This window comes from Acyrthosiphon pisum, chromosome X (assembly GCF_005508785.2).
Source record: "Acyrthosiphon pisum isolate AL4f chromosome X, pea_aphid_22Mar2018_4r6ur, whole genome shotgun sequence".
Lineage (NCBI taxonomy): Eukaryota > Metazoa > Arthropoda > Insecta > Hemiptera > Aphididae > Acyrthosiphon > Acyrthosiphon pisum.
In genome coordinates this window covers 78,383,978-78,398,005 of record NC_042493.1, presented here as the reverse complement: position 1 = coordinate 78,398,005, position 14,028 = coordinate 78,383,978, and positions in this window count along the sequence as shown.

The window sequence follows — 14,028 nt, the reverse complement described above, 5'->3', positions numbered from 1 at the left end:
ACCGTAATAATATGAGGTGGGTACGTCGTAACGGGGACACGGCGATGGGTATATTGCGTGACAGACGGGTCAATCATCGCGAAACGTCATCGATCTGTTAACTCGAAGTATAATATAATAATGGTGCGATGTGTTGGCGCGCAAAAAATTAAAATATGACGCGCGTAATAAAATATTATATCTCGGTGGGCACGAGTGGTGTGTGTCGATCTCCCCGTGAGTCCTAAATAATATCGATTCTCCGTTGCAGGAAATACGGTATTTTATACAGAAGGTTTGGCTTCGATCTGACGGATGATTGATCGGACGTATAAAATATAGGTATAAATTACATTATTTTATTATACGATATTGCGTAACGGTATTTTGGTTTCCGCGTTCACCATCACGGTGCTTAATAATAATAATAATAATATTTTTATAATTTTTTTTTATTAAATTCATAAATTCTGCGTTCTCTTCAGTACTCTGAAACTCCGTATGCCCATACAATATGATAACTATATAGGACATAAGCGCCAAAGATATAAAAGTACATATCATTTGTGCCACAGTACCTCCTACAATATAAAATTAACTCACTATGGTAAAAATATTTAAAAAAAAATAATATAGCTGTAAAAATATTTTATATTTTTTTAAAATAACATTTAAATCATATAGGTATTTAAAAAAAAACATTTATACGGGAACTTTATAAAAATATTAAGTCAACATTTATATGCAACCATAGAGTACAATATTTTGATATAATAAGTTGAAAATATTTAAAAAATATTATTATTCAAGCACTTTAAAATATTCATAAAATTAATATAGATATTATCATTTCCAAATGCTGTGTCACCTGTGTGGGATAATGGGATATATATGACAAATTTTTAAAAAGAAATAACATTTGCACCATTATTAATATTTTATGTATGTGTTTAAAAATATTCAAAATCGTCAGTAGTATAATATTTAAATAAATATTAATAAAATGCATAAAACGATTTTATTCGTAATTGCAGTTTTTTTTTAAATTTTCACTAGGTAACTAAAGGTGAGTTCTATATGGAATACGGATTACACGACGCAAATGCTTACTACGTATAATATAAATGTTTTATAATTATAAGTTTATGACAATAAAATCTGACGCACTTTCGTAAAAAATGTGTCGATTTGATGTGATTTTGAACGGTTTAATTCTTATTTTTAAATTTAATATTATCTGTAGGAATGGAGCTACAGAAGCTTGAAGCACACAACTACACAAGTATCTGAGATTTTGGCACCTTTGTGCGATACAATTAATTTTTTTCTTATATTGTTTTGGCGTTTATATGTCTTCCACCGATAATATCTATACGTAGGTATTATTTAATCGAAATCCATCTCGTTGTTCTTAAGACTTAATATAATCACATATCAATCATAATCCACAAAATTATTGTTTTAGTAAATTATTTTTGTCTACTATTTGGTACTGAAGATTTATAATTATTCAAAATACCAATTGCCGAAAAATAATGATGTGAGCTACCTAGACAGTCGGTGACGGGATGGGGTAGGGTGTGAAGTTAGGGATCTTTCCAGTCGGAAATTGAATAATATTTTACGTACCTATCTATATACAATTTAGGTACTCGTGTATAATATTAATAAACTGTCAAAAGAGCAGTAAATACAATTAAAAATTTAAAAAATCAGTTGCCAGTTGCAAGAAGGTAACCGCGTTCTGTCATGTTACAATTTTTTAATGTTCGTATTTTTTGTAATTCCTTATTATTTTGAAAAGTACTAGACATTTTTTCATTTGACACCTTAGAAAGTACATACTAGATTCTATTTGGTTGTTGGTGCTACTTGCTCTATATCATTGTATGTACTTCAATAAATGGTCGTCGTCGGCAACTACGAGGCAAAAAAACTGTGTCTCAAAAGCATAACTCGTTGTTACAACTATTACAGCCATTATATCGTTTAAAAACGCACTCGAGACAAAAAACGTATGGTAACTAACTACCTAAATTGTTTTATACAAATTATTGTTGGTGTAGAGCTCACCCAAAATCTATATCGCATTTATACAATGTCCAAACTCCAAAGTAATAACAAAAAGACAGTAAAATATTATTGTAATTTTCACCTATATAATATAATATGTGTATACAAAAATGAAAAATTCAATAAAATCCGTTCCGTAATGATGGCTAAGGCTCTATGCATCATAATAATATGTTCGCGAGGTGGCGTAGGTATATTCTGTCACATGTGCAGTCCCAGTGGGGCGGTACGGCGGCGAGTGATAAAATATTTAATAATGTTTCTCCCGGTGTAATATATATTATTATATATTTATATATAATGGTCGTGTTTGCGTGTACCCCGGAGGCATTCAAAAGTGTCTCGTGGCAGTCGAAAAGAGCGAAAACTAAAAATCGTATTTTTCATCGGACTTGTACAAAAGGGCCGCGCGTGGTGTATACAGCATACGACATAATATTGTATACCTGTAATACCATTTCAACGACGTCGAATGTTTTATTCCGTGTAATGTCATTTTTCCTTTATTTTCATTTTTCGCACTCAACGGAGATACACATTACAATAATAATAATAATAATAATAATAATAACAATAATGAAACCGTGGGGGAATATCATAAATCATCAATGTTTCGGCGTCGAGTGAAGCGTTTTTACTTTCCGGCGTGCACAACGACGGCCGGCGTAAATGATTTACGATTTCTTTTGAAGTCTACCCCATTGTGTGTAAACGTATCTTTATTTTTTCCAAACAAAGTTTTGAAAAAACTTATTCTGGCCATACGCCTGTGCATAAGACGTCTACAGATATACCTACTGCCCATATATAATATAATATATACATATTTATTTATAGTCGTTTATGCGGTGCCTTGTAAACAGTGCTTATATTTTATTTCGCCGTGTTAACTGTTATGCGAGGAGAAACATTTTTCGGACGAAGGAGCTCCTCCAATTTCGATTTATACACAACACATCAATATAAAAACGAACAACAAACGCCCTAACGGCTAACGACTAACGGGGACATATTTTTCGCCTGCACAAGGATAAATATTTATTTGTTGAATTAAAATCACAATAGGTACCTATTATAATACATTTAAACGTTTTAATAATGATCTGGCATTCCGACTGAAGGAATATATTTAAAATTTTCACGTGATAACTTTTCCAGATATTAGATGTAGATGTACAATTAGTACATCTGAATGATTAAATATATATGTATACCAGCTACCTGCCATATCATAAACTAAACAAAAGTCTTAAAACCTACAGAGTACCTTTAACACTTTCATCTCAGAAAATCTTGAAAACCTTGAAACTATTACAATTCGTGAAGATAACTGACAAAAAATCCAAAAGTATAAAAATTAAAAAAAATCTATAATCGCATAAAAATCCACGCTCTAATTATTATGACCATTGACTTGAAACAGTGAAATGCGAAAACAGTCTAGGAGGGCCCGTGTAGGGGAAAACTGTTTCTATATACTTATGTCTTACACCCCTTCGTGGACGCCCTTAAACAGATTATACAAATAATTGCATATCTATAATATTTACCATTTGCAGGCACAACACACGTTGAGCAGAAAAAATTAAAATGGTATTTTTTAAATGTTTCAATATTAGACAGTAATACAGTTTGTCTATATAAATATTAATATAAGTAAGTATGTAAACTGAATTTAAGTACTACCTATATTTTACTCACTATTTTAGCCATAATCTTTTTTTTATTCTCTTTCATATCGCATGTTTTTTTTATGACATTTGTGGTTTGTGAACGGCGTTGACTGGTCATTATTGATTTATAATTTACAATAAATCATTTATTGGTCTTGCGAATTGCGTTCATGCTTTGCAACAATACATGGCTTATTTGCATTTAATGTAACTCGTGTATGAAACGCACCCGTTACATTTGGAACTATTATGTGCAAATGAAAACCACTAAGATTTTTTCAAATCCACGTCGATATTATAGTGTACCTATATACCATTATATATGATATAAGTAATATAATATAATCATATTAGTAATTTGTACTACAATAATAATACATCATCGGTAACGTGGGCTCTGTGCAGCTCATTTACCGCGGTATAGTATTAGTTACCTAGGTATATGTTTCTTATCGTAGACCATTTCGTTATTCAAATACTAGTATAGGACATATGTAATAAATGTATGTGTACAGGAGGGTTCACATTTGCCCCTGTCTTGTCGTGTCGTGTGAATTATCAGAACGTTACTAACTAGGCAATCATAAATTCTACCAAGGTTATCTCACTTTTACATAGGTCATGTTGTAGGCATATTTTTTTCGTTTATTTCGTCAGGAGTTAAGACTCAGGACAAAATACGTTCAACAATTGATCAACAGAAGACACAAATATAAATTTAATATTTAAAATTTGTTCTTATCAAAATAGAATAGATAACAGTTAACCACACTACCAAAGCGTGAACATTCTGGCCAGCACGATTAAAAATAGAATATAATCAACTTCACGGTATTCTCGGTAACGTGTCGGTCGATACGATCATATTTTTACAATCAAATTTTGGTAAACCAATCAGAAATAAGTATTTTACACGACACGGGAAGTTATGAACCCCAACTTACAGTGAATGTCAAGCAACTGATGACTATTGATATATTGGTTAAACTTACACTTACCTATGTAAGTATTCACATTTCACATGTTATATTATAATTAGTATATCTATTATAGTATATTACATGTATATATTAATTTACATAGTGATAGCCGATAGGTGTTGGTAAATTTTAGTAGGTAGAGTTATTGTTGATTTTTTTCTTTTTCGAATGTTATCTTGGACTACGGGATAGTGTCATAGTGACAATAATAATACCTACTATTATATTATATTATAATAATATTATCATGAAATATTTGTTAACTGTAATAGTTAATGAATTTGATACATTTTATTACCTTAGCCAATAATGGACATTTTAAAATTGTTATATTATTTGATAAAGGCCATGTCAAACTACCATTTAGAAGACATATACTATGTTATTGACTATTGTTATTCTTCATGGTTAATAGTTATACAATTGATTTGCACAATAACTGAAGTTGTGTTTTATTATTTTTGTATGGTTAATATTCGTTAAGTGTTTTATGATATATTTAACAATGTATAGTATCTAATAAAATAAATGATAATATTCTTTCTTTTTAACGACTTAAAGTAAGTAAAATGTAATAAACAACAAAATTACTATCGACGAAATTATGTTTTGTATAATGTTATGGGGAATAGTAACACGAAACTGATAATTCCTTTAAAACCAGGTGAAACAAATATAGTTCTATATGTAACACATGAATACATATTATTTAATAATATTCAAGACACTTATCAATTTTTAAATCGACAAATTTCAATGTGTGTATGTATAAATAAATTATATATACTCACGAAATTGTTATGTTGTGTTTTAATTATTTAAAATATGTATCCAATGCAAACAAGAGAAAAAGCTTCATTGAAGCTTATAATAAGTTCAGAATTAAATTCCTGATGTCAAATAGCTGATATTATTTAAAAGGTAATCACGCTAAGACTTAAAATTCAAATTGATTTTAAACTGTACCTATTCAATATGAGATGGTGTGAAAATAATACACGGTAAACCTTCGTGAGAGCCTAATACAAGTTTCAATATATAAAGAAAATCAAGATATTCAGAATTTCAGAATAATAGCAAAATTATACGATAAAAAAATGCATAAATGCTCGAACTATGGCTCGAAAAATGGCTGTATTTTGTTGACTTAACAACGATGGTCAAACAAATTCCATAGGTTCGTCACTAAATACAGATAGGAACACAAATTATTTTAAACATCTACATAATATATTTTTATATTAAAATAAATAATTGCTTTAAAATTAAAAACTTTTTAAAATTTGACTATGTTGATTCATAATTTCAGTTTATTATTGTTTTAAATCTTTTTTTTTTATAAAGAATATTTACAATATATGTTAGGATAGAAAAATAAGCAAATTTGATAATTTGTATACATTTAACTTTGAATAATATGAAGAGGAACTGAAGAAGGCCAACCAGTGATCGAACCCAAAGTGATATAAAAGTTTTAAATCTAGTTTTTAATTTATTTCATGTTCCAGTGGATCAATATTCAATTAAATAATCAATATATAATATATATTGATTATTTATATATATGTCTTACATAGGTATAGTGCTGAATATAGTTACAATTAAATTTATAATTCACAAAAATATATTATATATTGTATATTTATAATCTACTATCCAAGTCTCTCATCAAGTGATGAAAAAGTGCATTTAATATTAAAACTCTTCTGTGAATTTATCCTTCAAACATCAAATAAACCACTATCATAGAATTCAGTGACCATATGTTGATATAATAAACATTAATACGTATTCTAGAGTGGTAAAATCGCAACTATGTAAATAGCCAGACGAAAATCGTGGGGATAACTCGTGATTCGACTCCAACAGAACAAATTGTGTACTCGTGATAGATTATAATATTGTGTAATTATTTTTAGGCGCCTATAGTATAAGCACCGATCGCGGTTGTGTGCTGCAGCAGTCGAACGATACTTTTCAACCACCCTGTCACTCTCCTTCTCCCTTCCAACTCACCGTGTTTACTCCAGCGAGTTGCTATTATAGTGTACATAAACTCTCACGTTGTGTGCGGAGATTTAAGAGATCACAGTTGGGCGGCAACAGGTGCAGCGGCCTACCGGAGCGGCGAGAATAATCGCGACATAAGATCATCGAACGGTGTGTGATGCAATATATATATATATACTCGTATAATATAATATGGATACACACTGCATTTACAGAAGGGGACGCGAAATTGAAACGTATTAGCCAAACGCATTGTTATAATATCTACGTGTGTATGCTGTATATAGAGATTGCGTTGACGTGGAAATTATATTATATATGTAGGTACATTATAATATTATATACGTCATATTATACGTATATACATAATGGCACATTCGACGATATTCTTTCAACGTATCGCAACACCGTCGATCCTCCTATAACACGCACACACGCGCAGTGGACAACAATATATAAGTACCTACCTATACTCTATAGCAACCTTATTTCGTTATAAAATAATATAATAGGTGTCTGCAGTATATTGTATCAGACGTGTTTCGCTGGCCAGTCGCGAGACGACGAAAAACAATGGAAAAACAATAATTGGAAACTATAATATTATAATAATAGGAGACGTTCGAAAATAGCATTCGACCTATACGCAGTCGTCCGCGACGATTCGACGTTGTAATGTCCTAAGTCACAGTGCATACCTATACATCCGTTTGTCTGTCCGCTGCAGTCTCGTATCGTCTGTCTACAGTTGTAGTGTCTATCGTCTCGTCCGTCTACGTATAGGTACGGCCATGATATGCACGCCACGTCGTTTAATAATATAAAATTTTACTTATGGATGCATCGTATATTATACTAATGGAAGGCTATTAGTACCTGTTCGGGAGATAAGAGATCGGCAGCCGATCACCGACAGAGGCTGTGGGGGTGGTGGGGGGAGGGGTGAGAGAGGACCAAAAATATACATCACTCCACGCAGATAATATTATAACCCTCGAAATCTGTGTGCGCTGTTTTTGGATTTTACCGAGGACACATAGGCATACATGGGTAATGGTATATACGCAGCGATAATCTCGAGGTCTCGGATCGTGTCCCTTTACTGACTCTATAATAGTCGTACTGTATAATGATCCAATGCACTACCTTTATATTATATAAGTATGTGGCCATGTGGGGTCGGAATCGATTAATATCCGTCTGCAGAACTCATATTATATGAATAGTGGAGATCTTCGATGGTAATATTTCAACGTTATTCTTTAAATTTACGTAGGTACATTGATTGAGTAATGAATTTGTTTTCTTTTACGATTCGTATATTATATATTATTATAATATATACACTTGATGTAGATGATATATATCTATAATATGTATCTCTAGACATTATATTATATTATTATATTGTATAGAGACCACGTCAGGGCGTGGGCATTGTATACCTAAATAATATTCGACGATCTTCTTTCACCCCGTCTCCTGTGCTACGCCTTCGTCCCCTATATCGCGAGCATCACTCGCGGCGCAGACATATACGGCACATATTATATACATATTTTAATATAATTTATATTTTACAATATGCATTATACACCAATACCTACCTACCTATATATAATGCAGACAGACCGTTCGGACTGCAGACTGCATGGGGAAGCTGTATTATAGGTGTATATATCTTATTCGGCCGTACAATATTCGGAGGTTTCGAGGAACCGGCACAATGCGCGCCAAAGATCTATACGTATGCGATCCAAAGAAATGCGTACCTATATATTACGTCGTCTTAAGGTCAACGGACACAAGTTTCTCTCTCTTTTTCATTCCGTTTATTTTTTCCCACGAACTGTCGTTGACCATATTACGCACAAATAACTGCACGAGTAGCTATAATAAATAATAATACCTAAAATTGTTCTTCTCGGTGCACATATGTCATGTTAGAGTGTTTTTCACGCAATAACAAACACATATCTTGTCTAGTTGGCAAAATAGCAGACGACGGTATAAAAATATGTCATAGGTAGTGTATTCCACCAATCGTTTTTGGTATTGAAATTTCATTGTAATTTTCAGAAGTTGGGGCAACAATCAATAACTACCTATATACGTACAATGGTAATTGTTATTTTAAGGTCAACAGAGTAAACGCTTATTTTTTTGAAGGTATCGAGTTTAGTATGACGTGACCTACCCTACCAAGACGTAACACGTACCTATACTACATGGTGAAAGTAGTCATATCTATATTATACACAGACTGGGTGTGTTTACTTATTTTTATAATTGTATTATATTGTGATGATTACCTACTAGTTTTTACCTTCATATACCGTCATCCTATTTTAAAATTTTGTTTGCCAAAAATATCACTGACTATAATATGAAAATGGTATAATTTATTTAAAATACATAAAAACCAAAACTTCAATATATATTGTAAAATACAATATTGTCACACATATTTTGTCTTTAAGTTATATGTAAGCTTTAATGTAATAATACCTTAAAAAGCATATTTTCATAATTTCTGTGATAATAGGTAATAATATTATTATGTTCATTATCGAGAATTATCAGTAGATACGTGTTTAGTCATTGGCTCATCGCTTGTGCATTAACAAAATAAATTAATTTTATTACTTAAATTAAATTATATGGGATTATTCAATCTGAAAAATCAGTTTTTAAAATTTTTACAAAAACATAAATGTTAACAAAAAAATAATGAAAATAATTTATGCAATAAATATCACAGTGATACAAAGGTGTATATGAGATAAAAAAATAATTGACCATGGGTAAAAACTTCTTGGTACATTATAGTAGGTTGCCATTTCAAATACGAGTAGATCGCGCGTGGTCTGGTATTGATCATTTCGAAACAAACTTATAAAAAATAAAATTTTTTGAATAACAAGATACGTTCTTAATTTCATATTCCGAAAAAAAAATATTTCGAATTTAAATCTATTAAAAAAAACAAATTTCGAACGAGTATAGTTATGAGTTTATGAATTTATGAGTAGATATTTAAAGTTTAAATAAGGGAAGTAACGTACCAACATGTAGCGAGGTGCCCATTCATAATATCCCAATCTACTGTCGTTTTGAATTACTTCAAATTATCTGAAAAAAAAATTATTTCCAAAAACATTCATTTGAGTACTTTTTAAGTTAATAATTGTTTTAGTTTTGCTGTTAAAAGAATCTGCTTGCATATTATTTATATCTTTATATATATATATATAAAAGAACAGGCCTGTTCTTTGTTTCAATTTTCTGAGTACATTACTGTTGATCTATTATTTCCAGTTTTTTTGTTACTTAACAAAATTCGAATCCTGTTGCTCAAGTTTAATTTAGTTTCAACTTTTACATTACTAAAAAGATTGAATTGACTAAAAACAATTGGAATTTAACGTAATTATAACGGAAAACGATAATAAAAAATAATTAAATATCTCAAAACAAAACATAACGCAAAACGAAATTTATAGAATTTCATTAAACAAAAAATATTGCAAAACGAAATAGTTTTAAAATCCATTTGTTTAAAAGTTGTATTGGTAAATTGGTTTCGTAAAAATATTTATTTCATTAACGGACATTAGAATTGATTATATTATATTCCTTATCCGGGCCATTACCTAACCACATTAGGTAGTTATTAATTATTATTAATAAAATGAATAGGCAACAACTTTGACAACGTTTTAATTATGAATAACAATAAACGCAAAAAATATGTAACGTTTTAAAAATTGTAAATAACATAAAACAATTTTTTTTTCAAATGCAAGCCCTATGTTAAGCCCTATGTGCAAGCCCTGGTTAAAATGTATCGTCTTTATGACTTTATCTATTATCAAGATACTCCGATACACCGCATTTTCGGTGTGTTCAATTTTTCCGAGCGAAGTCGGGTGACAGGGTAATCTAGTATTATATAATTAATGATAGGTACTATTTGAATTTTGACCAACTAACATTAATAAAAGTAAATGCATAAAATATGTGGTTGTCACCTAATCATAATTATAAAGTTAGGTTTTTATGCATTTATTTTATGAATGCAGTAGTTGTAATGTGTTTTTAAACACCACGCGCTAAAATATGGCGCAAGAGCCGTAAAATTATTAATTTATATAAATTGGTTTCAAAATATTATTTTGTGAAGAAAATTTAATGAAAATATATGTATTAAAATAATCGCTCATTCGTTTAAATATGGGTTTTAAATGACGATTCTGTATGCAGCAATTAACGATTCAATCTCTAAATTATAGTTTTATCGTAAACTTTTTTTTTTCCGCCAACGCAAAATTATAGATACTCTTCAGCGTTCTCTGCAGTTAATTTTATTATTTGAGATATGAATATAAATAGGTATTAGACAACGTTAAAAAAAAATCACTTTAAAATCAAGGACTGTACAATTATAAAAATGACGATGACGGGGATCGGGTGATGTGTAGAATAAATTATTCCGTAATTATATAATATGTATGGGTACCTACATGCAGGGCTCGAAAACGTTTATATAACGTTATAATTATAACGTTATACTTGTCAAAAAACGATTGAAAAAGATAATGGTAAAACAAATCAGAAAACAAAATGGTAAACAGTAAACGGTAATATTAAATTATCACTAAACAAAACGATGCAATGAACGACAGCTTTAGTAAAACATAAAACAAAACGAAACATGAAAACAAAAAAAAATAGTAAAACAGTAAGCGAAAATAAAACGTTATATAACAATAAATATAACGTTTTATAATAACGTTATATTATAACGTTTTCATAATAAATTATTACCTACGTATTATGTTATAATAATATTATAATATAATAAATATTAATATTTATTATTTATAGACGATTTCAGCAATAATTCCACTAATCTCTAATGGCATTCCATGGTTTATTTAATTTTAAATTTGTGTCTGGTTGATGGTTATATTGTGTTGCCGTATTGGTATATTTAAGGAATTAATCGGAATAATAGTTAAGATTATAATTCATAGAACAAAAATAGTATTAACAACTTAATAAAATTATGAGTAAAATATTAAAATACCCCATGTTATTCCACGTGGAGCAACGTTATTTTTATTTATTGATAAATCTATTATCTATTGAATAGTATCTACAATATTATATTGATTCCGACGCGCAAAGGTGTACGTGATTTTAATTTTTAAAGTTTTGCCGTTTTGGATTATTTCATATTTACTGTTTCACGACTCGCGAGTGTGAGTGGTTTTAGTTTTTATACGTCAATATCGATTTGCAAAATGCCAATAACGAAATCTAACCCAGTTGGTCGTATGTTCTTTCAATATAATTTAAATACAAACGAAAGTACCTGTTCCAAATTGTAAGAATCCTGTGAGAACAGGTAATCATTCTTATTTATAAATAAGAATTGTAAAATGTAATACTAGATTATGTTATAATTTTCAATAGTATTAAATACTTAGATACCTAAATGTAAAAATGAATAACGTTTTAATTTTCAATAACGACAAACACGATATTTGAGTAACGTTTAAATTACTAATAACGATAAACGCATAACATGTGTAACGTTTTAAATCTAAATAACGATAAACGCAAAAATTCTGTAACGTTTTAATTGTAAATAACGTTAAACAGAATTTTTTTTTCAAATTCGATCCCTGCCTACATGAAACAATAACTGAGATTAAATATACATATTATATAGGTAGGTGATATGAATAATAGTGTATAATGACGTATATTATATGTAATGGATTGTACGGAAGCCTCTGTTATTTTCGAAATTTTAAATTTTGGAGTGAATTGGCCAGAATCAATGTAATCCAATATATTTGAAAATCTAGTGAATACAATTTGAGCTTAATTTGAAATTATTAATAGGACGCTTTAAGCTCAACGTTTTATGAGAAAGTAAAAAAATGGCGTATACCAGCGGAAGTCAAAAAAATAAAAACAATGTAGCTACCTATAGAAACGTTTTTAAACCTTTGTTTAGTTTTAAAAAGTTTGATTATGATGTATTAAATTTCAATATTTGTATTGTTTTTATTAGTTTTAGTCAAAAAACTCTATAGTATTCTTAGTTTTGCAAAGAAGGGTAAACTTGACAAAAAATAATAAGGTTACATATTTAAATTAAAATATATAATATATTAGGTACTACTATACTACAATAACGTTTATAAACATTTTTTTTAAACTTTTTACTTTGTCTAGTACCTAAACACCAATGAAACACATTTTTTACATTTCAAACCACAACTTTGAACTTAAATTGTCTCTGTTAAATGTTAATTATTTCCAATCAAGTTCATATTTTACTGATTAGTTTTTTAGATGTATTAAACATTTTTAGCCAGTACTCCTCAAAATTTGACTTCAAGTTTTCACTTCGTATAAACAACGGTCATGTGTCTATAGTAAAAGTAAAGATAAAAGGTGGAGTTTTTTAAGACGTATTACGCTGTATGCCCGTATCTATTGTATTGTTCATTTGTGTAAAGTAAAATGTTTGTACGTGTTTGTATTATTAATGAATTAATAATAAAATATGTCTACGCTGACGAATGTAATAATACACTACCGATATTGATCGCTTAGATGATGATTATATGATTATATTAAAATACTGTTCAGTTCACATAAGTGCATTTTCACTATATACCTAATATACAAACGCGTATTTATTAGTTTTTTTTTTCTATGCACTTATATCGTGCGAGTAGGAATTTTATATACACATGTATGCGCGTAATATTATACCGATGATGTTATTGAAATTCCAATCGATGAAGCCTATTATTGTGTGTATAATATTTTGTTCGTTTTTAATAAACCACTGCAGCCGGGCGCGGACGGCCGGAAAGTATAGGAAACGCATTGTTGAAAAATAGGGGTCAGCCGAGTCGGCCCATTTCTAAAATCCAAACAATTCACAAATCTTTCTCGAATCGTATACTATTATTATTATTTTAATACGTCATATACGATCCGTATGTGTGCCTGTGTGCAGCGTATAAGTCGGCAACGCGCCCGGCGCAAAAATTCAAATTACGCGTACACGGGACATACGTTGCGCGCAAAGGGTTATTGTCACGACCCCTTTCAATAAAACGCTCTCAGTCGTGTTGTTATTAGATTTTTTATTTTTTTTTTATAAAATCATATTTCGTCCGATGAAATATCGACGATCGTTTAGTGCACCTGCAGCAGCACTGCACACTGTTAACGCGCGCGACATGTGTAATATCGTAATTAACAAACAATTTGTCAAAACGAAA